This window comes from Octopus bimaculoides, chromosome 1 (genome assembly GCF_046866305.1).
Source record: "Octopus bimaculoides isolate indiv1 chromosome 1, ASM4686630v1, whole genome shotgun sequence".
NCBI classification, from domain to species: Eukaryota; Metazoa; Mollusca; class Cephalopoda; order Octopoda; family Octopodidae; genus Octopus; species Octopus bimaculoides.
The window spans coordinates 82,043,886-82,070,325 of record NC_142928.1 but is presented as its reverse complement, the minus strand read 5'-3'; the positions used below and the strand labels follow the sequence as shown (position 1 = coordinate 82,070,325).

The window sequence follows — 26,440 nt, the reverse complement described above, 5'->3', positions numbered from 1 at the left end:
GGCTATAGCAAAAGACACTTGCCGAAGGTGCCACACAGTGGGACTGAACCGGGAACCATGTGATTGAGAAGCAAATTTCTTACCACACAGCCATGCCTGTGCAATGCCATCATATATAAATTGTGTACAAATCGTATGCTGTCAGTTAATAACTGATTTAAAATATTTTTTGTTTCATTACTTTTAATTGTTTATGGTATCTAAATAGAATGTGATTTTTATCAAGTGACTTTTTTCCTAATTAAAATTGTGACTTTTTCCTGTAATTTTTCCAGACACCTTTTGGTGTACCGTTCAGTTAGCTTCTGACTAATTGTCTTCCTTTCTTTAAAAGCAAAATTGTTGCTAATTATACAAAACAAATAAACAATTTCTGTTGCATTAAGAGTGTTGTTATTGTGTAGTCTATTTGAGTCCAAGTCGGGCAGCCCTTACGGCGTGCGGAGATAGTCGATTAAATTGACGCCAGTACTTAGCTTGTACTTTATTTTATCAACCCTCGGAAGGATTAAAGCAAAGCCGACACCAGCAGAATTTGAACTCAGAACATAAAAACCCGAAAGAACTACTGCAAGGTATTCTTGTCACCGACAGCCTAACGATTCAGAAAACATGAAGTAGAGAGGGTATGTTTTTGATGAGGCTTGCGAATGGCAACGAAAGGACTTTGACAAACGTCCCTAATTGATTAATTGACCGAACGATTTATCAGTCAGTCGGGTATTTAATTAGTTAAATGGTTAAATAATCGACAAATAAAAATAAATAATGAAATAGAACCAGTGCATGCATTCGTTATTGACATAATGACCCTCCCGATATGTACCAAACTAAGAATAATGCTTCAAATAATTATGGTTTTCTTTAAGTATAAAGTAAGTAATTGTATAAAATATGAATTTAAGAAAGGTTAGTATTGTCTGATCCAATATTTTTATAAGAAAGACTACTTTTATATATTATAACAGATTTATCTATCTATCTTCTCTGGCCACTATTCTTAGGAATAGTTGTGATAGAAGAATCCTCAGAAGCACCGTCGTTAGATTTTCTGGCTTGATTCGCAAGCGTGACCATCTGTGACTATGGATATTATCAAACTATCTCATTCTTGGTCTACCCCAGATCTCCTGCTGGTTAGTTTGGCTTGAAGAATCACGTATCCGTAGTATCGGAGCTGTGGTCTCTCAATGCGGAGAAGTAACAGCTCAACTTCGAGACTCCCTGATCTCTGAGTTACCGCACCTTGTCGAGTAACGTTACTCCAGAGATCCTTCGGAGGAACTTTGTTACAATAGATTTATTAGAACATCAATATACAAAAGTAAACTATAAAGAGTTTAAAATAAATAAACAAAATACAAAGAAACTCCCTAAATAATATAAGTAGCATCACGGGACACTGTTGTTCCTCTCCTCCTCTAAACATTTTTGAGATAATATAGAATCTGGCAATACCAAATTCTTTTACAGATTTTAAATGCAGGAATTCTTGTTTTGTTGCCTAGACAATAATCAGGTGGAATAACTACTATATTGGATCAAACAATAATATCATTATGAAATATACATTGTATACAGTTACATATTTTATTTTTACATAATTACATATTACAAAAAGCTTGATTAAATATACATATTTGAAATTACTTGTTTCTTGAGAAAGGCTAATGGCATTCGTGTTTGTATCGAGTTATTCTGGTCTAGAGTTTATGGGTGTAATACTAATGATCACCACCACGAGGGAGGGGCGGTATTTCGTTATCCTGGATATTTTTTTAACCTCAGACTCGTGTGGTACCTTGGGAAAATATCTTCGATTATAACCTCCGGTTGACTCTTACTATGTGAGCGAAATTGTATAGACTGACTTAACGGGAGCCTGGTAGAAACCCATCGCTCGGTTTAACGCCATCACTGCATTGTCCTTGGGGTGCCATTTATGGAGTCCACTGATGCAAGTATTATGTTAGATCTCTAACCTTAGCTTTACTCTATATCTAATTGAATTAACCTCACACTATTAGTTGTGGATTCTTCCCCTCCCAACCACCACTACCACTCAGTCTCATAGTTCTCTCCCATAAAGGTTAGAGGCTGCTCTTCTCTAAATAATCTGTGAGAAACAGAATACCAGCCGAAGACGCAGATTTGGAAGAGCTTAAATAATCATAAACATTGCGCAGTTTCCAATCACCGAACATATTTGTGTTCTCAGACATGGCTGTGGTGGTTAAGAAGTTTACTTTGTAACTGTATGGTTTCTGGTTCGATTCCACTGCGCGATACCATGCATAAGTAGTCTTGTCTTTCTCGGAAGCATCAAGTCGGCTGCTTTTGAGTGGTGGATTAATCCGTCATCTACTTTAACACCATCACGTAAAAAACGTATCTCGTTAAAAATCGATGGTTCTTAACATGGTGTATCTCGTTAAAAGAGATACATCAAGTATCCCTTTTACGTGATGTATATATCTCTATTGTAAGCATTACAGGCCAGGCCTCCGACCTGACTTCCTGTCACCCGTCTCCGAGGCCCTGAATATATATTTCTGCTACATGGTTTACTTAAAAAAAAAGGAAGTTTCTAATTAATCAAACATGTTGAAAGCTAATTAATTTTTAAGATTAAAATGTGTTGTACTCTAAAGCAGGGGGCATTCCTTACTATCGCTTACAATGCATATGCAAGCACGCTTGGCGCGTTTTTTGTTTGTGTGACGGGAGTCAGTGTACTGTTTACAAAAAAAATTAGGTCAGTACATGATGCTAAATGATACAGGTCCAGAGTGCTTATGATTGGCAGTTGTTAACGAGGAAGGCAGTAATGCTTTCTACTAGGATCATATGGATGTACGGACATGAGATGAACTCTCAAACATAAGAACAAAAAAAAAAAAAAGCTGTTTCTTTCTTTCTATTTACAAAGCGAAATGAAAATGTAAAGAAAAAAAAAACACGAGAAGATATAAATGTTTGTTATGGTTTCTAAAATATATGTATTCAATAGCTTTCAATAGCGTATTGTAATTTTCTTCAAATTAAATCGTTTTCAAAGAAAATAAAAGTACCTAGATATTAAAACAAATTTTAGATCGATTTTTGTTTTGTAAGGCATGAAAGATAAATACAGGAAATATAAAATATTTGCCTTCACTACATTTTTTTTTTTAGGAGTAAAGATGAAAATATATATTTCCTTAAAGGTTACTAACTATAAGTGATGGCCTTTTCTCCAACAGATTTGTATAAATTACTCCCCAGTGTCTTGCTCTAATTTCTCAAAAATATATGTCGTGACAGGTGTTTTATAATGAAATGTTTCAATTTCCCGGTGGACACTTTAAATGTGTCACTGAAAATTCTTGTAGAAAAAAAAAATATGAATGTTAACTTAAAACTTTTTCTCCCCGATCTATTAATCTAAAGCTTTGTGCCAATTTAAAGAATCGGAATGTGAAATATTGATTTTCATATTTCAGGCGAATTTCTTCAGGCAGTATGTCTTAACGAATCTGACTTTGTATCACTTTTTGATTCATTCCTTCGACTTGCAGCTTACTGCTGCAACATAAACAAACTCTGGCATGATTTCTCTTCCACTTCTTTCTTTTGCTCTTTCTCTCACACACACAACTGAATTCACACTGTTTCTGTTGACAAATCATAACAAACATCATCTTCCTTCACCCTCTATTCTATTCATTTTAAATAACAGCAGCAGCCGAATCTGACACAAAAATCATCGTTTCATTATGTGAATAATTATGGTTTTGATTAATATTAATTTTTTTATTCTTTAATTAATGGTACACACACTCACTTATCTCTATTTAATAAATCTATGAGTACAAATCATGTTTTATTCATGTACAAAATACTAAGTGTTTTTAAAAAAATACAAAAATAAATATAACCATTGATATGCGATAGCCGTTGGCTAAGCTTTTATCAGATACATCTTGATATTGGGTTTCTGGTTTTGTTTACTGACTTGCATTTCTGACAAGAATTTAGACACTTATGGTCTGAAAACAGTTTTGAAATATGAGCATCTGTAAAGGTTTTTCATCTTGTATACTGCTGGCATGAGCCAGGAGGAACTTTATCAATCTGCTCTTTGAAACTGGAACTGATTAACAAAACAACAAAACAGTTATGAACAATAATATAAAAGAATGAAAATGCTAAAAGAAAAGTTAAAGTGCACGATATGCATCTCTTAGTAATTCCAGCCAGAATTCTACAACTGATTCAGTTATTATCTGGCTTCAGTCTAACTAGTAAGGCGAGCCTATACAAGACCAGTTTCTCTGCTAGAAATAACGGCTAGGCTTCCCTTCAAGTTACAACCTGCCTTTTTACAAACTTCATCCTTCTCTTACAGTACCTGAATGAAGAATTGGATGCGACAATCATAGCTGAATGACTTTAATCACAATTATGTTCAGCTAAGACTAACGTAGATTAAACAAAAACACCCTGGTTTCACTTAAAATATTAAAATGTCAAAAACAAGAAATCACCAAGGAGACCTTTGACATCCATCTTAACGAATAAACCACACATGTAATCGTTTTTTCTTTCGTTTTTCTTCTTTTTTTTTTTGGTGGGGTGGTGACAGTCTAATATTGGAAAGAAGGGCAGTGCTCATGACTCTCTCTTAGGGACTTCTTAGACTGGTGGAACAAAAGAATAACACTTATCCTTAAACCAGAGACCTTACACAGATGCATGCAACAGAATGGGCTTTGCTAAAGGTACTCAAATGCCAAGCAGTTGTGTTACACTGGGTAACAAATTAAGTTGATTATCAAAGAACTCAAAAAACAAAGACCCTGAACAAATTCTGTAAAGCATCTCATTTAAAGTTTTAACATTTCTCTCAATCCACTACCCTGGTCTGTTACTCCATTTAATCATCCTGACTCTGTCAATCTGTCATTTTTAAAGAAAAACGAAAATGATGAAATTACAATGAAGTAAGAGGAACAAAGTTACATTATTACTTGTGTCATTCCCTAGTGGGGAGATGATCATTTTTATTATATTTGAGATTAGAAATTTGAATTTGAAATTAAGGAAAAAAAGATGCATAGTATACACATCATTTTTTGTTTTGTTTTGTTTTCTTATTATGAAGTTCTTAAATTTATTTTTGCCAACAACTTTTAACCTTTTAGCATTTAAACTGGCCATACCAGCCCAAAATATTCTACCTGTTTTATGTTCAAACTGGCCATATCCAGCCTTTCATACCTACCCTACTATGTCGTTCTAAAAATAAACAATCGCACCATCAAATTCTTGAAGGTACAAGATAATACATGATTCATTCAAAACAATTTGAATAAATAAGCATTACATTTAATAGACTTATCTGAATTTCTAAAGGATTAAATACTACAGGTTTAGTTAGGCCTCTATTTTTATCTTGAGTTCCAAAATGAAATGTGAAAAAGTGGCAATCGAAATGAGGCTATAACAATCAGTTTAAATGTTTTAGCATTAAACTAAACTGCCCAGCAACAAATTCTTCTGCAATTTTAGAACTTATAATTTAGCTTCATAGCGTCTTATGAAGCTAAATTTATAAGTTCTAAAATTGCAGAAGAATTTGTTGCTGGGCAGTTTAGTTTAATGGTAAAACACTTGACATGTAATTACAGAGATGTGAGTTCAAGTCTCATGGCTGGCCAGTAAAGTATTTTTTCTGCATTATATGGATAAATTATCCTGATCATGCTATTTATAGCTTTATCACGCATTTGAGAAATAAATTTATTTCTGTATCTTACAATACATCTCAATGCTTCTAAAGACAAACTTTGTTTACTTTCATCGTAAAGTTGAATCAGTTTAAAGTTTGAATGTCTGCTATGTACTACTGTATAATTTACAATTGTTTTCCTGGTACAAAAATATAAGTTCACTGAAATTTTTAATGCATGAAAACCAGAAACTATTAAAATAATTTTACCATGTATTTCATATCTGTCTTGGACATTTTAAAGATGTAGGGCCTCTCTTAAAATAGTATATTACATTTCTTTCCCTTGTGGTTTGTACAGCATTTAGCTGCACAATCTGCTCAGTAGAAAGAGAACAAGTTGAGTTGGTGTGATAAACAGACTAGATGTTTAATGTAGCTGTCTGATTGTTTATAATGTTTCAATTTGATCCTTGCATTAGCCTCAAGATGTGAAACGTGGTTATAAGAAAAGAAATACTTCAAATACAAACCTTAGACACAAATATAGGTTTTTAGGCACAAGTATGGCTGTGTAGTTAAGAAGTTTGCTTTGCAACCACATTGTTTAAGGTTCAGTCCCACTGTGTGGCCCCTTGGGCAAGAAGCTCCTACTATAGCCCTGGTTTATTTTAAATGTAGTACTTATTCTAATGGTCTCTTTTTATTAAATTACTAAGTTACAGGAATTTAAACAAATGAACACTGATTGTCAAACTGTGAGAAATAGACACACACACACACACATGCGCGATGTTTTCCATCTCCCAAATTTACTTACAAAGTATTGACTGACCCAGGGCTATAGCAGGGGACACTTTGTGGTGGAACTCAAGACCAAATGATTCCAAAACAAACTTTTTAACCATACAATTATGCCTGTGCCTTGTAAATTCAAGGTGCTAGTATTTATCTTTATCTTTATCTTTTACTTGTTCCAGTCATTAGACAGCAGCCATGCTGGGGCTCCGCCTTGAAGAACTTTCAGTTTGATGAATTGATCCCAGTACTTGTTTTTTTTTTTTCTCTATTACTCTTTTACTTGTTTCAGTCATTTTACTGCGGCCATGCTGGAGCACTGTCTTTAGTCGAGCAAATCGACCCCAGGACTTATTCTTTGGAAGCCTAGTACTTATTCTATTGTTCTCTTTTGCCGAACCGCTAAGTTACGGGGACGTAAACACACCAGCATCGGTTGTCAAACGATGTTGGTGGACAAACACAGACACACAAACACACATATACATATACATATACATATATACAACGGGCTTCTTTCAGTTTCCGTCTACCAAATCCACTCACAAGGCTTTGGTCGGCCCGAGGCTATAGTAGAAGACAACTTGCCCAAGGTGCCACACAGTGGGACTGAACCTGGAACCATGTGGTTGATAAGCAAGCTACTTACCACACAGTCACTCCTGCTCCTCTCTTTTGAGTCTGGTACTTGTTCTGTCGGTCTCTTTTTGCCAAACTACTAAGTCACAGGTTGTCAAGCAGTGAGAAGTGGAGACAAACACAAACACAAAGACACACAAATATATGACTAGCATCTTTCAGTTCCATCTACCAAATCCACTCACATGGCTTTGGTCAGCCCAAGGCTATAGTAGAAGATACTTGCCCAAGGTGCTGAACCTAGACTAGAACTATGTGGTTGGAAAGCAAGCTTCTTACCACACAGCCATGCCTGCACCTATGGTTTCACATTCAGTCATATTTGTTATACATGATTCTAGTATGTAGTATTTGGTTATCTTAATATAGCTTGTTAGTTGGTTAGCCAGTTGATGATGAGGATAGGATATCTTAGGCTGATGATATATGTGTTAACCTTTCACTATATGTCCCAAGCTATCTTTGGTATTTCTAATCTGTTGCTGTTTGTCTGCTACTACTTGGATTCAACATTATCTAAAAGGTAATTGTGTGTCTAAAAGGTAATTGTGTGGGTTTCCACATGCTAATGCAACATGTTAAAATGATTTCATTTTCAGATGTTAACCCATACATGCTATTCCTCTAGATTATACTGCGTATATATATGAGTGTGTGTGTTCATCATCATCAGCAGCAACAGCAGCATAACCACCACCACGACTACTATCCTAGTGTTAATGTCCACTTTTCCATGCTTGCATGGGTCGGATGAAGTTTATTGAGGCAGGTTTTCTATGGCCAGATGTCTTTCACCAACTTTCATGTTTCCAAGCAAGTTAGTATTCCCCAATGGCCAGACGGGTTTTGTTGAGAGATTCGAGATGAATGACACCGCTTGTATGACAGTGACACTCATTTACAACTATCAATGCAATGCCAAGACAAAGAGACACAAACTTCACACATACTCACATACAGACATATGCACACATATACAACAGGTTTCTTTCAGTATCCATCTTCCAAATCTCAGGACTACAGTAGAAGATACTTACAATGGGGGATTGAAGGCAAAACCATGTGGTTGGGAAGCAACCCTCTTAACCACACACCTCCTTCCATGTGACATCATCGTCATCATCATCATCCTCATTTAATGTCCGTTTTCCACACGGGCATGGGTTGGACAGTTTTACAAGAGCTGACCAGCTGAAGGGCTGTTCAGGCTCCCTGTCTGTTTTGGCATGGTTTCTATGGCTGGATACCCTTCCTAATGCCAACCACTTTACAGAGTGTACTGGGTGCTTTTTACATGGCACTAGCACTTACAAGCCTGCAAAGTTAGAGATGCTCAACTGGAGAGGGTTGCAAGGGATGAGCCTGTATGCAAGGGCAACCATGCTTTTACTTAGCTTGACATGTCTTTGCAAGCACATCAGACTGCCAGGAGTGTTGATCCCCTGCCATCCCCTCTAATTATAATGCAAATAGCATTTTGTTTGTGTGTATGCATGTGTATAGGTTTAATATGTGGAGGCGCAATGGCCCAGTGGTTAGGGCAGCGGACTCGCAGTCATAGGATCGTGGTTTCGATTCCCAGACTGGGCGTTGTGAGTGTTTATTGAGCAAAAACACCTAAAGCTCCATGAGGCTCCGGCAGGGGATAGTGGCAAACCCTGCTGTACTCTTTCACCACAACTTTCTCTCACTCTTTCTTCCTGTTTCTGTTGTACCTGTATTTCAAAGGGCCAGCCTTGTCACACTGTGTCACGCTGAATATCCCCGAGAACTATGTTAAGGGTACACGTGTCTGTGGAGTGCTCAGCCACTTGCATGTTAATTTCACGAGCAAGCTGTTCTGTTGATCGGATCAACTGGAACCCTCGACGTTGTAAGCGACGGAGTGCCAACAACAGGTTTAATATATAATTAAATCCATGAATTTAGTAACATTGTTCTATATATATAACACTGTATCACACAGATTAATGTTTATAGTTTAATGTTTGTGTGTATGAATTACCTTACTCACTCATACACTTGCAAATATGTATGTATGTGTGTGTGTGTGTGTGTGTGTGTGTGTGTGTGTATGTATGTAGGTATTCATACTCTGTGACCAATCTGTTTTACCTGGAATTTTAGCTTATATGGATTGCTTTCTTCTTATAAGTCAAGCCATCTTCAAAAGTACAGAGTGTCTGTAAATTAGCTTTACAATTTTAAAAATTCAGAAAAGATTAAAAATAAGGATAACTCAGAAGAGTTTATTGGCAAACATAGGCAAACAAATAAAATTTTATTAGAAATATCTTTATTTACTTGTGTGTGTGTGTGTGTGTCCTTTATCATCATCATCGTTTTAACATGTTTCTCTTCATTAGTGACAGACACTGGACTTTGTGTTTGCTGATAGTGTTGCTCCTATTGAAATTAAAATAATAATTTAAGGAACATTTCACTCCTTAAACAATTCCCTTTGAGAAATTAAATTCATTGAAATTTGTTGTATTTTTAATTATACATTTGAAAGTTTGTCTAAAATCCATTAAAAAAACAAAAATAAGACAAAAACACATTGTTTTACTCAAATTCTCATGAGAAAAATCTTTAATCTAATTAATATGATGATGAAGCCTTTTCTTTGAGAATGGAAATGTTTCCAAGTGGAAAGGATAGTTTTCATTTCACATGTGATGAATGTAGACCTGTCTTTCTTGATGTCAGAGCTCATAAATCAAACAACACCAGGTACTACAGTTTGAACATAAACATGCCACTGAATCAACGCATTTAGAGTCAAAGAGAACGAGAGAGAGTGGGGAGAGGGAGATGGGCTATAAACTCTAGACAATAATTATTTAAACAGATGGATTACTACATCAGCCAAACATTTCCAAACAGATGTATTTTACTCCTTTGAAGAAATTAATCTTTCCATGTTAATTTGCTTTTTGTTTTATTTATGTCATTTTTTACATTTTTTTTCTTTATCTACATTAAGCTCCTACTATATTTGTAATGGGCTAATAAACCAACAATGTTTGACTTGCAAGAAATAGCAGTTAAATCTCCCAGTTTTTTAAAATTGTATTTGAGTTTCTTTTTTCTTCATGTTTATTATGTTCTGGGAGGCGCAATGGCCCAGTGGTTAGGGCAGTGGACTCGCGGTTATAAGATCGCGGTTTCGATTCCCAGACCGGGCTTTGTGAGTGTTTATTGAGCGAAAACACCTAAAGCTCCACGGGGCTCCAGCAGGGGATGGTGGCGAACCCTGCTGTACTCTTTCACCACAACTTTCTCTCACTCTTACTTCCTGTTTCTGTTGTGCCTGTAATTCAAAGGGTCAGTCTTGTCACACTGTGTCACGCTGAATATCCCCGAGAACTACGTTAAGGATACACGTGTCTGTGGAGTGCTCAGCCACTTGCACGTTCATCTCACAAGCAGGCTGTTCCGTTGATCGGATCAACTGGAACCCCCGACGTTGTTAGCGACGGAGTGCCAACAAACAAAAAAACATTATGTTCTTATTTCATTTGTAACTACTAAACAAGAAAGCATCTTTACAATAGCATCTATATCTTACTTAAATCACCCCAAACTCTCTTAAAACAGGAAGAACACATTGGATAATGTAATCCAAGATACATTATGTCTGAAAATAAAATTGGCTAGTCACAACTGGAATCATTTGATCATAGATAGGTCTACTTGATCAAGACTGGACAAGAGCCAGTTTATTTACATCTTACTCTTATGGCCCATCCTTGCTCAGATGTTGGAATAATGCTTCTGCTGTCTACTCCCTCCTTCTGCAGCTAATTGCACACACACACACACATTTAAGAGAGTATGTCCAAAACATGGTACTTGAGTGTTTCTCAAAGTGAGTTTACAAACACCTGGGTTCTGTGAAAAAAATTTGTTGTTCTACAAGAGAAAAGGTCTTTTAATAAAACTAAATAAAAATTTGTATTATAAAAAAATGGTATTTACCACTTGAAAGTAATGTTATTACATAAATAAGTCCTCTAACTGTACATCATGAAACAAATACAGCCATGTACAGATGTGGCTGTGTAGTTGAGAAGCTTGCTTCCCAATCATGTGAACTTAGGTTCAATCCCACTGCATGGCACCTTGAGCAAGTGTCTTCTACTATAGTCATGGGTTGACCAAAGCTTTGTGACTGGATTTAATAGATGGAAACTGAAGGAAACCCATCATATATATGTGTGTGTGTGTGTGTTTGTGTATGCCCTTGGGATGACATCATGTGATGGTTGTAAATGAGTATCGCTGTTATACAAGTGATGTAGGCTCATTTCCAGTTTTCTGAGGAAAATATGTCTGACCATGAGAAATACTACCTTGCTTGGAAACAGGTGAAGGTTGGCAACAAGAAGGGCATCCAGCTGTAAAAAATCTGCTTCAGTAAATTTTGTCTAACCTATACAAGCATAGGAAAGTAAACATTAAATGATGATGTTAATAATGATGATATTGGGTTAAAAGTCCCTTGGATGGAAAAAAAACGGCAGAAAGCTACTCATGGCACTTGAAACACATCTTTAACCTAAGGGTTTTTAACCCATTAAATTATAAAGTATTATTTATAGCACTATTCAGTTTAAATGACTTGTTTAATGTGTCTCTCCTAGTATTTCAACATATCTATGTCAAAACAAAGATATGACTCCTTTCAAAGATCAAGCCCCATAAGGATTAATGATATGGCTAGGGGCCTACTACTCCTTTGAAAAGCAGGCTGCCATAGTCTCTGCAATGCACCCCCCACTCTCCTTGTCTTGCAATCCAATTTCTCTATAAGCACTGTGAGTATCCAGTGCGTTTTCCTATTTACATTTTGTTTCATATGTAGTCTTTACAATCAGCCTGTTGGTTTTGTTTGAAATGTAAATATGTATTCCCCATTTAGTATAACTACAACAAAAAAGAACCACATAAATGTGAAGAGAAGGTACTTTCTCTTTACAGTTGTGTATCTCAATATACAGGGAGAAAGAGAGAGGGAGAGAGAGAGAGAGAGAGAGAGAGAATGTTATATCTAGAGAGAATGTATATAGAGAGAATGTTATATATAGAGAGAATATTATAGTGTGTTTAATTGTTTCTATCATAGGCCCAAGGCCTGAAATATTACAGGAGGATGGCAAGTTGATTGTGTTGAGCCAAGTTCATGACTAGTACTTTATTTTATCCACCCTGAAATAGTAAAAAGCAAAGTTGACCTCAGCAGGATTTCAAAAACAAATACCACTAGACATTTTATCTGATGCTCCATCGATTATGATAATCAGTCCACTGCCCTAAACTCTGAAGTAATAATGGAAGTCTAGTTTAATCTTATTGAGCTTGCTGGAATTTGAAACTGGAATCAAGAAGAGAACACTAAATTACTGTAATATGCTTTTCAGTATTTCCAAATATTATCAACATTCCAAGATTTTTGTTTCAATTTTGTCCTCTTTTCTTTCTTTTCATTGAAACAACATCTGCAATTTGTTTTTTAAAGGTAATGTATGTTATGTAGGTTCAGTCTTAAACAAGTAGGTGTTTTATTTTTCATGCTATCTATCTGATATAAGATATAAGTTATGAAATGGTGGTAATAATTTTTGAACATTATATTTGCAGGCTTGCATGGCTGTATGGTTAAGAAGCTTGCTTCCCAACCATATATTTGGGGGTTCAGTCCCACTACATGGCTTCTTTGGCAAGTGTCTTCTCTTTTAGCATTGGGCTGACCAAAACCTTGTAAGTGAATCTGGTTGGTGGAAATTGAAAGAAACCCATTGTGTATATATGTATATATGTATGTATATATATATATATATATATATATATATATATATATATATATATATATAAAAGAAGAATTCACAAAAAAAAACAAAGGACGAAGACAGGTGCTGTAGACAACAAACAGATGTATTAGTCTAAAGCTCGGGAAGTGAAAAAGTCTTTAACGTTTCGAGCCTACGCTCTTCCACAGAAAGGAACACAGAAAGAAAAGTTCGTTGGGTGATGAGAGGAGACTATATATATATATATATATATATAAATATTATATATTACTGCTCAAAAAAATTTATATAGGGCATGGTTTTTTGGGGTGGACCCTGTCTTTCACGAAAAACATGTCTAGTCTTGAAGGAAATATTAATGAGGATTGACAACACTTGCCCAAGGTCCCACTCAGTAGCACTGACCCATAAAATCATGTGGTTGCAAAGCAAGCTTCTTAAATACACAGCTGTACTTGCTTTATTTATCAACTTTATTTATCAATTCTGGAAGAATGAAAGGCAAAGTTGACTTAGGTGAGATTTGAAACCAGAATGTAACCTGTAACAAATACCACTAGGTATTTCATTTCGTCCATCACTTTAATGAGTTTGCCAATCCAAGTGCAACGCATTTTGCAAGGAAAGGCCTAGCAGATTTATAATAAATTCACAATATATTACTGGTACTTACTTCGCTGATCCCAGCAATGATAGCAAATAAAGTGGGACTTGAAATTAAAATACAGAAATTAACTAATACAAGACACTTAGTCTGACATTCCACTGATTCCTCCTTTCAACCGGAATAGCAACAACAATCATAATACTGGCAGCAGTGGCAGTTTTGATGGTGGTTGTGGTGTTAATCACTTCAGTTGAAAGATTTTCCTGCACTCCTTTACTACAAAGCAAAGTAGGCACCACCAAGTAAGTGTTTATTATTTCAGCCCAAGGTCACCAAGAGAAGTAGGTCAACTGCTAAGGAGTGCCACATTGTTATCCTTCAGTTTTATTTATTATTATTCAACAGGGTATTACTAGACTTTAGAGCTAGGGGAAGGTAGGGAGGAAGGAAGGATTTGTGAACTGTTCTGTTATGTTTTTTCCCTTTTTTCTTTCAGTCTTTATTTTATTGCTTGAAATTTGTTTTTCATTTTTTGTTCTTTTATGTAAGGCAAAATATAACATATTTCCCATGACAAGGAAGTGCTACACAAAAAGGAAAGCACTAAATATAGAATTTATAAGCCAAGATTAGATGGTCTTCATGGGATATAGGCAAATATAAAAAAAGATGTTCCTAAGGTTACCTGTCTTTCACATTAATTTTAAAAATATGAATAATTGATAATGACATCAAGAAGAACATTATTTCATGTGTGCTGAACCAAGATCTTTGAGCTATATAGGTAATATATATTTCATTTGTAATATTGACTACACATGTAAAATTTTAAAGGTTAAAAGCTTCTCATGTACTGAACTGGATAGATTTTTATGGTTGTTTAACTACATTTAGCTGATATCCTCTCAGCAGGTAAGTAAAGTCAGCTTTGGTTGTTAAGTAAGGTTGACCCTGTCTTTACGTTGAAGAAACAACAAATATATTGATAGTATTTGTAGCTACAAGTCTTGCTTTTAACTCTTTTGATACCATCGTGCCTGAGACTAGAAGAGTTCTATGATGCAAACTTCTTGTTTTAAAATGATTTAAATTAAATCTTTCCATCAAAATTCTATGTCAATTTATGTTCCAAATATCTGCTTAAAAATTACAGTTATTTCACTAGCTCCATTGTATTACTGGTACTTATGGAACCAGTAAAGATTTAAAAAATAGGCAGTTTTGAGAATTTCAGATATAATAATAGTTAAGCCTTTCTTTCAATGACTTTTCTTCACTGTTCTAGAGTCTGGGATGTTATTTCTGCTTCTCTCCAATTAAATCCTTACCACCTGCATTACCTGTAATATCCTTCATGTTTCATCCCCGAGGGAAAGCTTTCTTCCAGGTCTCATTGGTTTTGAATTGTCATTGATGCTTCTGTAAGTTTGCATTTTTCTAGCTAGGGGTGTTGGCCCTCTACAAACCCATTTTTACCTCTGGGAAGTGGTGGTCCATATTAGTCTAGCCTCTTTACTTTGAACCTGTCCAGCATAGTAGGCTCTACTAAGAGTTTGTGTTCCACTGGTATAGCTTTCAGTGCAGAGCCATCTCAACAGCATTATAGGCCTGCAGATAAATCACTACACTGAGGCCTATATTATTTATTGAGTGTAAGCCACAGTATGCAGTCATGGCCAAAAGTTTGGAACATAGGTATGAAAATTGGAATTTTCACATTAAATGCCCAGTTATATTTAATTTGCAATATATTATTACTTGGCCAAAAGTTTGGAGCATAGGTATGAAAATTAGAATTTTAATATTAAATGCCCCATGGCTCAGTGATTAGAGTGTCAGGCTCGTAATTGTGAGGTAGTGAGTTTGATTTCCAGACCGGGCTGTGTGTTGTGTTCTTGAGCAAGACACTTTATTTCACGTTGCTCTAGTTTATTCATCTGCAGAAATAAATTGCGTCATCACTGGTGCCAAGCTGTATTGGCCTTTGTCTTTTCCTTGGATAACATCAGTGGCAAGGGGAGGGAAGGCTGTATGCATCGGCAACTGCTGGTCTCCCATAAACAACTTTGCCAGGAATTATGCCTTGGAGGGGAACCTTCTAGGTGCAATCCCATGATCATACATGACCTAAGGGGGTCTTTATCCTATATACATTGTATATATTTGAATTGAATTGTACTTGGGCATAACAATTTTAATTTTTAAAATATGTTCCAAACCTTTGGCCATGACTGTACATGGATCAGAACTGGGCTCCTTAGGCCCAGTGTGCCCATACTTTAACACAGCAATGATTCAGTGTCTTTGAGGCACATAAGCCACCTCACAGTAACATGGACTGAACCTTGTGGTGGTTGTGCCTGAATTAAGTAAAGAAAAATATTAAGAAGGTGGCCTTGCAGTGGCAATCCTTTTTCCTGACAATTTAATCATGAGAAATATTTACATAAGAAGCATACAGCTATTTCAATTCAAATTCAGCACTAATTCTGTGGATTTAGAATCCTATTTTACTGTCTTTTTGTGAAAACTTAGAATTCATTCTTTGTGATTATTATTCTGCATTGTTGTTCAGACAGTGTCATGTGACAACTTTCTGGAGCTACTTGCTGGAGCCTAGCAGCGGGAAGTTTAGACAGTGTCATGTGACAACTTGCTGGTGCTGCCTACTGGACCCTAGCAGCGGGAAATTTAGACAGTGTCACGTGACAACTAGCTGGGGCTGCCTGCTGGAGCCTAGCAGCAGATATAAAAAGGGGAACTTGACACGACGATCAGTTGGACGCTGACACTCGTTGATGCTGCATCGAAGAGGCCAGGGAATAGAAGAAAGAAGACATGCACCCAACACCAGAGCTGAAGACACCTCCGAAAGGAGGGGCCCCGCCACGTCAAAACGGTAGAGGAGTAGGGGCCGAAACCGGACGTGGTTCCTCCTGATGATGTCTTGAGCTAACTGGATCCTAATCCACCAAGGGAAGGTATGTCAGAAGAAAGTAATTCAACAACGCGGGTTGATGAACCGTAAGACGTGTGGCCAAAACCTCCTGGAAAATAACCATAGCGAGGGACATTCCACAGTTGAATTAGAACAGTCACAAACAGTGAAAGAAGACATGCACCCAACACCAGAGCTGAAGACACCTCCGAAAGGAGGGGCCCCGCCACGTCAAAACGGTAGAGGAGTAGGGGCCGAAACCGGATGTGGTTCCTCCTGATGATGTCTTCAGCTAACTGGATCCTATAAAGGAGCTGTTGTGGTAGCAGACCACGAAACATGGTTGAAATTCCTCAAAACAGTGACAAACGAATTCAAGGAGAAAGAATTCAATTCTCTATAGACTGTTTCTTCAGCTTATATCCACATCACTATATTAGTATATTTTAGTTCTAATGCTAACACGCATGCATACACACAAATACATGTGCATATGCACACGCACATGCTCCACACACGTGGACACACACACACACACACACACACACACCACAAACACATACACACTTGCATACAGAGAAGCACATACACATGCACTTAAATACATATGCAGACATGAAAGAGAAACATGCACACAGACGTGCATACACGAATACACATATCAAGAGAAAAACAAGATAAATGTAAATAATCATGTGTATGTGTAAGAAAATTGTCATCATCAGTGTCAATAGACAACCATAAACATTGTGTGTGTGTGTGGTGAGAGAGAGAGTTTATGAGATTTATTCAAGAGCACAAGGCAATGGTTGTAGTAAGAATTGAAAATGATAAACTCTTTAATCTGTAAAACAATTATCTTGACTTTCACATTCATTGTGTTTATGCTTGTCTAGATACATGCCCCCCCCCCACACACACACACACATTGAGTTGCAGGTATGACTGAGCGATTAAGAAGTTTGTTTTATAATCATGGGGTCTTGGTTTCAATTATACTGTATGGCATATTGGGTAAGTATGTTTACAATAACCTTGAGTTTACATGAAACCTTGTGAGGAAAACTGAGTAGACAGAAACCCAGCAAATTTATTGTATACATAATTTGTAAGTCCAACCTTGTCACACATACATTGAATCATGCTGATTCAGCTTGGGACATATGTTAAGAGTACACTTGCCTGTGGAGTCCTCAGCCACTTAGATGTTAATTTAACAGGATGAACATTTAGCCCAGTGAAAAGCTGAAAGCTATTTGTGAAAATCGATGGAGCATCCACTGAATGTTTATATTTCTGTATGGGAGATGTTTGATGTACATAGAAGGACTATGTTAATGGAAATACCTCATATTAGTTTGATCAACCATACTTTTCCATATTGGCTTAGGGCATATTGGAAGGTGTTAATTTTGGAATTCTCCTTCTCCTAAGTTGATTGCCTTCACCACAGCTAAGGAGCTCAAACTACTCTTACAAAAATCTATTTAACCCATAGTTGGGATCCTAACAGGTACTACTGCTTCAGGTCAGAACAGACCTGGGAATGAGTAATAGTAATTAAGGAGTGACTCCACTCTATCAAAAACTCCAGAATTCCCAAACTGGAGTCTCACCACCAGATCAACAGTTTAATGTCATATCCCAAACAAATTACCACCAATCACTTCTGCCATTAGAAATAGAATACTGAAACTGACTTGGCCACATTAAGCAAATGGTTTGTGGGATCTGCAGAATCTGTTTGGAAGGCATGATTAAAGGAAAGAGAAATGGAGGTTAGCATCCTAAGAGATAGACATATAACTAACATCACAGCATGGGTAGTTCTTGACATAGTTTCCTTGAATGCTCTTGCCAAAAATTGAATACTGTGTAGGCAATTGTCTCATGTTGTCATGCATTCTGCCACAGGTGGAGAAAGTGGAAAATGAGAAGTACTATCTCTCATATGATATCAAAAGTAGAAATACTACCAGACAGTAAATAACTCCATCTTTGTTCTTTCATCAAAGCTCCTTTTATTTGTTACTCACTGTAATACGGAATCACAGTTAGACCCCACATTCATAAAGATGTTCTATCTTTTCTTAATTTTTCTCTTTACTATTCATCTGTCTGTCTGCCTATCTATCTGTCTGTCACCTCTATCTATTTACATACATATATATCATTACATCTCTCTCTCTCTCTCTCACACACACACGCATGCATGCATGCATGCAGTACATGCATATACAGACACACAAATATGCTCTCTCTCTCTCTCTCTCTCTCATAAACATAACAAGCTCTATAGTGTTACTGTTATCAGAAACAAAATAGTTACTGTAACACATTTCCTATATACTTGGCATTTGAGGAAATACTTTCAATTTCTGTTGAAATCATTGGACATTCCAGCAGCTTCTCTTTTCTCGTTTCTTACACCCACATACATGTGTGTGTGTGTTGTATGTATGTATGTGTTCATGTATGTATGTCAGTTTGTGTATGTGTATGCATAAGCATTTTTTACTTGTTTCAGTCATTGGACTGCTGCCATGCTGGAGCACTGCCTTGTACAGTTTAATCAAATAAATTAACTCCAGTACTTATATTTAAGTCTGTTATTTATTCTATCAGTCTCTTTTGATGAACTACTAAGTTACTGGGATATAAAGAAACCAACACTGGTTGTCAAGCAGTGCTGAGGAGACACACACAAACCTACACGAAAAGCTTCCACACAGTTTTCATCTCTACCAAATTCACAAGGCATTGGTTAGGGGCTATAGTAGAAGACAGTTGCCCGAGGTACTGTGCAGTGAAATTGAACCTGTAAACATGTTGTTATGAAGGAAGCTTCTTAACCACATGTTTTTTTTTAACTAGTGTTTAGCTGTGCCTGGAGGTGCAATGGCCCAGTGGTTAGGGCAGCGGACTCGCAGTCATAGGATCGCGGTTTCGATTCCCAGACCGGGCGTTGTGAGTGTTTATTGAGTGAAAACACCTAAAGCTCCACAAGGCTCTGGCAGGGGATGGTGGCGAACCCTGCTGTACTTTTTCACCACAACTTTCTCTCACTCTTACTTCCTGTTTCTGTTGTGCCTGTAATCCAAAGGGTCAGCCTTGTCACACTGTGTCACGCTGAATATCCCCAAGAACTACGTTAAGGGTACACGTGTCTGTGGAGTGCTCAGCCACTTGCACATTAATTTCACGAGCAGGCTGTTCCATTGATCGGATCAACAGGAACCCTCGATGTCGTAAGCGACAGAGTGCCAACGGAACGGAGCTATGCCTACACATTGGTTCAACATCTAGTTTGTAGCTTTGATATAATCCTGCCTTTTTGTGTTTTAATCAATCATGTCAACTTGGGGTAAACTTTTAAAACTTGTATAGTGATACCTTGCAATATGAGTTTAATTTGTTCCATGACCAAGCTCGTCTTATGATTTACTCGTTTTACAAATCAATTTTCTCCATTGAAATTAACTAAAATATAATTAATCCGTTCCAGCCTCCCCAAAACCACTCAAAAATAATTTTTTATCGGTTTTAAAACAGTAAAGGTGTAGTTACAAGTAAAATGATAATTATAAAAAAGAGAATGCAAAAGAAATGTGTAAACTTGTTTTATTAACTGAATTACCTTAAAGATGGACGATTTATGTGCTCGTACTGCAGATTTCCGCTTGTACTTCAAGACAAAAATTCACACAAGTCTCGGCTCGTACAGCAAATTACTCGTACAATGGTGCACTCATACTGTGAGGTTCTTCTTTTATTATTTTATACTTTATTGAGTTGCCAAGTTACTTATAGACAGAACATTGGCTTTTGCACTGGTAAACATAAACTCTATACACAGACTTTGACCCATACAATGCGTGTGTATATAATTATCATCAATCATCATCATTATTTTACACCTTGCTTTCCATGCTGGCATGAGTTGGATGGGACATGCTGGTCCAAATCATTTCCTACTGAGAGTCACTACTTCTTTAACTGGTTTTCATATGCATTATTTGGCTTGGTTTCTATGGTTGGATGTCCTTCCTTTTGTGGATTTGGCTGAAAGGAGCTGAAAGAATGTTGTTGTTGTTGGTGGTGGTGGTGTGTGTGTGTTGCACTTATTATTGTGAGATTGTGGTTTCAATTCCTAGACCAATTAGTACATTGTGTTCTTGAGCAAAACACTTTATCTTACATTGCTCTGCAATTACTTCAACACCTATGCTGAAACTTGGACCCTCACCAAAAAGCTTGAAAAACAAGTAGACGTCTGCTATACAAGAATGTCTGGAGGCACATGGCTTAGTGGCTAGGGTATTGGACTCATGCTCGTAAGACTTTGGTTTCGATTCCTGGACTGGGCAATGCATTGTGTTCATGAGTGAAACACCTCATTTTATGTTGCTCCATTCCACTCAGCTGGCAAAAATGAGTAATCCTGTGATGGACTGTCATCCCATCCAGGTGGAGAATATATATGCCATGAAACTGAAAAACGGGCCCTTATGAGTTGGTATGACTCGAAAAGGTAACTTTACCTTTTTTTTCTTTTTAAACAGAATGTTAAGAATGGCTCTGAATGTTACATGGAGAGCTCATTTAACCAATGAGCAACTTTATCAAGATCTACCTGAAATGACTGAGAAGATTCAGCAGAGAAGAATGAGAATTGCTGGTCATTGCATCAGGTACCCAGAAGAACCTTGGTGCCAGCTGTCTTATGGCAGTCAATTGAAGGAAGAATCAACAGGGGAAAAAAACATCCAACCTACATGGACAACTTACTTAGGACAGTGGAATGGCAAATGTTGAATTAAGAACCTGCATGGGGGACCATGATCGATGGTGTGCTCATGTGAAATCACTGAAGCATTAGAGAGAATGGCAAAACTAACACGTGCTTTGTTGAGGGAATGAACTAATGTATAGCATGTACATTTTGATTATTATAAACAAATCAATTATGCAGTTCATTCAGAAAAAGCTGAACACTAATATGTTGTCTTCAACAGGAAATTCTATCATGTGTGTGTGTGTGTGTGTGTAAATAATTGAATAAGTTGAAATCAACAAGAAGGAGTACAGAGGAACATTTATTTGTAATTACTACAATTGTTTCCATGCAGTGTAGTTCTCCAGTTTCACAGGTATTTGGTTATGTAAGCATTTCCCTGTATTATGAGATCTTGTGTTTCATCAGGTGATATATAAATATTGTTTTTGTGAACTAAATTGAAAACCTTTTCCCCCTGGTCATATTGGCAATTCTGAAAACGTTTGGGTGCAAATTTTACACGGATAGCTTTTTTTAAACAAATTTTATCCTGAAAATCACCTACGTAAATTACATGGGTTTTTACGGTATTTACACACACACACACACACACACGTATCAAAAGAAGAGGGCACAGTAAAGTGTGACATGCAACCAAAATCAGGCTCCGTATTGGGTTCCATGCTGCATTCTAACATTGAGCGTAGTACACTAAATTCAGGCTAGTTTAGAGTATGGTATACAAGCCAAATAACCGGAAAAATAAACTGAAAATGGGTGTGGTATTCAAAGCCATATACATATGCCAAAGGACATACACACAGGTCAAAGGCCATATTCAAAGGACATACACACGTCAGCAAAATGCATGATTGCATAATGTTCTATTATGGCCATGTAATTATTTCAGCATTTTGCTGCCACACATGTATGTTCTACAAAGCTTTGAATACCACACGTGCTTTCTTCTTATTATATGTGTGTGTGTATATATTTTGTGTGTTCCTTGTTTTAACATCATGTGAGAGTTGTTAGCGTCACAATCATAAATGGTGTCACTCATTTCTAGTTTTCTATGAAGATGTGTCCAGACAAGAGAAAATATCAGCTAATTTAGAAAGAGGTAAGAGCTGGCGACAGGGAGGGGTATCCATCTGTAAAAAAATAATGGCATAACAAATTTTGTTTGACCCATGCAAGTATGGAAAAATAAATAGTCAAACAATAATGATGATATATGTGTGTGTATAAATCTGATTATTTTTCTCTGCTCTACACAGTTTCTCACTATCTGTGACCCCCCAGGTGACAAAAAAATGGGATACGTGACTAGCCGTGTGTGTGTGTGTACACGGAATAAATGATAAAGCAGTTAAAAAGGTTAAAGCGGTGCAACTAAAATGTTAAAAGATACAGCTACACAAGAGAAAAAGAGGAAGACGATAATGAGTGAAAGAGAGAGTAAGAAAGAGGTGGGGGTGGATCACAGTTTGTGGACAGTCTAACTTCTCTATACTATTCCAAAAGTGTTGTATTTGTAACCATCAAAATTTCTATGGTATGTAACGATTTTATTTATAAAAACCACAAACTACATACACTGAATTATGTTTTTGAATTTGTAGTAAACGAAATGACCTGAAATTGAAATAATTGTGTAGGGATGGTCTTGGAATATACATTTGTATACATTTGTATAATATACAAAAACATACCACACATTAAAGAAGCACTTTATGTCTCTACTATAGTTATCAGCTCTCTTAACATCTATGAATACAGCTATTATCCTGTGTGATGATACTTGTGCACAATTTTAAATATTAGTTACTTTCTTTATCTTTCTTATCTCAGGACTTAGTGTTCTCTTAGATAATTTATTTAAAGCGTCAGTGTTACAAGCTGCAGAATATATTATATATTTTTCCACTCTATATGAAACAGAGACTACACCATACAAATTTCATATTTGTCCAAATGGAAACCAAACTTTTAAAATAGCCAATCAGCTGAGGCAGTGTACTCATGCCTGTAGCACTGTGCATGGTTGACCTTGACCTGTCTAATAATTGACATGTCATGCTACATCAGTTTGTGTTTGATTGACATATACCTGAGTGAACATATGTTTTAGGGTGCTTGGTGATTTGTTGCAAGTTGAACAATGAAGGATTTGGGAGACTAACATGTTCGTGTGAAATTCTGCTTCACATTAGGGAAAAAGTTCTTACAAAGACTTTTCTAATGTTATGATATGAATATCAGAGAATTGTTTCAGTTGTGAGCAATGTCGTGAGTGGTATTGATATTTCAAATCAGGAAGAGCATCCACGAAAGACAATCTCAAACCTGGATGACCTTCCATGACAACAGAAAATAACCACATGATGTGATTTATGTGATTCATGAAAATTGTTATCTGACTCTGCCCATGAAGTTTCCAAAGAAGTAAGTATCTGTTAAAAAAAAAAAAAATTCCTTCGGAAAAGACCCCAGTACAGGACTAGTTACTTTATTTTTGACACCAGGGCTTGAACTCAGATAACTGTAGCAATTTTTGTAAGGGAATTTAACTAATAACTACCAGTTCATTACCTACAGTTTGTGGCTGTATATAAAAGAAAATTATAATAGTGAAATAATTTATATGCTTACAATTGTTAGGGAAGATGTGCAAAGTGGAGGGGTCGGACTGGAGTCGCTGGAAGGCTCGGAGAATGGTGCGTTGGCGAGGTAGGGTGGTGAGGTGGTAGGTGAGGGAAAACGAGAGATGGTGGGGTGGGTGCAGGGGGAGAGAGCAGATGCACGGTCCACTCTGCTCTGGAAGTGCTCTGGCAAGGGTGGTGTGGATTGTGGTGAGGGGATATCCACGTAGGATGAAGTGGCGAGCCATGAGTTGAGAATGAGTCTCAAAGTTATGGTCGTCACTGCAGAGCCTGCATAGACGGAGGAATTGGGAATAGGGGATGGAGAGCTTGGTGTGTTTAGGGTGGGAGGAAGAGAAGTTGAGGTATGAGTGTGAGTCTGTGTGTTTGTAGTGGATGGAGGTGGTGAGAGAGGAGTGATGAAATATCAAGAAAGGAGACAGAAGTGTCAGAGATAGTGCAGGAGAAGTGGAGGGCAGGATGGAAAGATTTGAGAAAAGAGAGGAAGGAGTCTAGATGTTCGTGGGAGAGTGAGGTCGCACCGATACAGTCATCAATATAACAGCCGTATAGCTCGGGGGTGGAACTAGTGAAACTTGAGAATATTTGGGCCTCAACGTAGCCAACGAATAGGTTCACATAGTTGGGGCCCATTCTCGTTCCCATATACAGGGTCTCCACGAATTACCTTTACAATTTTAAAAATTCAGAAAAAAGAAAATAAGGATAACTCAGCAGAGTTTACTGGGAAACATAGGCAAACAAATAAAGTTTTATTAGAAACACCAGAACACTTTCATGTGGGCTCCATTGGCTGCACACAACTTGCTGAGTTCTTTTTTTTTCTCTGAATTCTTCAAAGTGTAAAGGCAATTTATGGACACCCTGTTTTAATTAAAACTTCATTATTGCAAGATTTATTCACTTGTTACTTAGTTGTGTCCTATTCTGAAGTGATCGATGCCCCATCAAATTATTGCCATGCCTCACCAGGGAGGTATATGCCACATCCTGAGAAACTCTTCTCTTGAGATTGTGTTTTAAGGTCCTAGTAAAATAAACATAAAACTTTTATGTTAGTTGTGAGAGGTTACTCAAAGGCAAAGCGTTGTAGTTTTTAGAAAGATACACAGAACCAGGCTGTTTAATATAATATTTCTGCACTTTAAATTTCATTAACACTTTTAGACTCTTAAACGTGTATATTATATTCCATGTGTGTGCACACACATGCCTTTTTTGAATTCAGTGACTACCATACTGCTTTCTGTTGCAGCCTGTATAAGCCATTTTAAATATTCTTGGGTAAAATTTCTGTAACTACTGTGGAGGAGGTTTAGGAAACTGTATGTGATCCTAAACTACAATTGACTAACTGGGATTTGTGGACTTGTGTACATACAATTCACTGATTTTTTTGTTTGTTCATGTTAATGTTATTATCTTTATCACTACCACCAACTTTATCATATAAGAGCAGAACTTACTCAGAGTATATGTATATGTATGTATGTATATATATATATATATATATATATATATATATATATATATATATATATATATATATATATATATGTATATATATATGTATATGTGTATATATATATATATATATATATATATATATATATATATATATATATATTATCTTTACAAATTCACACCACCTGTTGAGCTTACATAATTGTTAAGTCTTATCTGGAGGTCATGTGACAAGCTGCACAATTATTTGTACTTTTATTTGTCTTTGTATGTCTAGAAAAGTTGTTTTTTTTTTCTTTAATTAAAAAGGTTAAGATAAAAGGTATAATAGATAGATTAAAAAAAGCAACTTTGCTATCCTTGTTTTGATTTTTATAGCAATTCAGTGAAAAGCATTTTGTTATGCTTAGAGACAAAGTTGTACAGTCAGGCTTTAAAGAAACACATTTCCCGTGTCTTCCTCTTTTTTTAAATTTTTCTACTTCTAACTTTATTTATTTATTTAAGAACCATGTGGTAAGAAGCTTGCTTCCCAACCACATGGTTCTGGGTTCAGTCCCACTGTATGGCACTTTGGGCAAGTGTCTTCTATTATAGCCTTGGGCTGACCAAAGCCTTGTGAGTAGATTTGGAAGATGGAAACTAAAAGAAGTCCATTGTATATATATATATATATATATATATATATATATATATATATATATATATTTATGTGTGTGTGTGTCTTTGTGTCTATCTGTCCTCTCACCATGGCTTGACAACCTTGACAACTGATGTTGGTGTGTTTACATCCCCATAACTTAGCAGTTCAGCAAAAGAAACCAATAGAATAAGTACTAGGCTTACAAAGAATAAGTCCTGGGGTCGATTTCTTTGATGAAAAATCTCTTTAAGGTGGTGCTCCAGCATGGCCACAGTCAAATGACTGAAACAAGTAAAAGAATAGAAGAACAAAAGAATAAATAAACCCATAAATTTTCGTAAGTTTTTCAAACAGATCACTACTGAATACTTTTATACATCATCAT

General features: G+C 36.5%; 1 protein-coding gene across 14 annotated transcripts in view; it reads left to right on the top strand.

Moving 5' to 3' along the window:
• Positions 1–26,440, top strand: part of LOC106874564 (uncharacterized) — a 268,447-nt gene that overhangs the window by 22,535 nt on the left and 219,472 nt on the right. The window contains exon 1 of one of the 14 annotated variants that reach the window (XM_089353118.1): positions 14,119–14,351. The exons of the other annotated variants lie outside the window; for them this stretch is intronic. The gene's annotated coding sequence lies outside the window, so the exon portion shown is untranslated. Of the gene's footprint in view, positions 1–14,118; positions 14,352–26,440 lie in introns of those variants that run through there. 14 annotated transcript variants of the gene reach the window in all.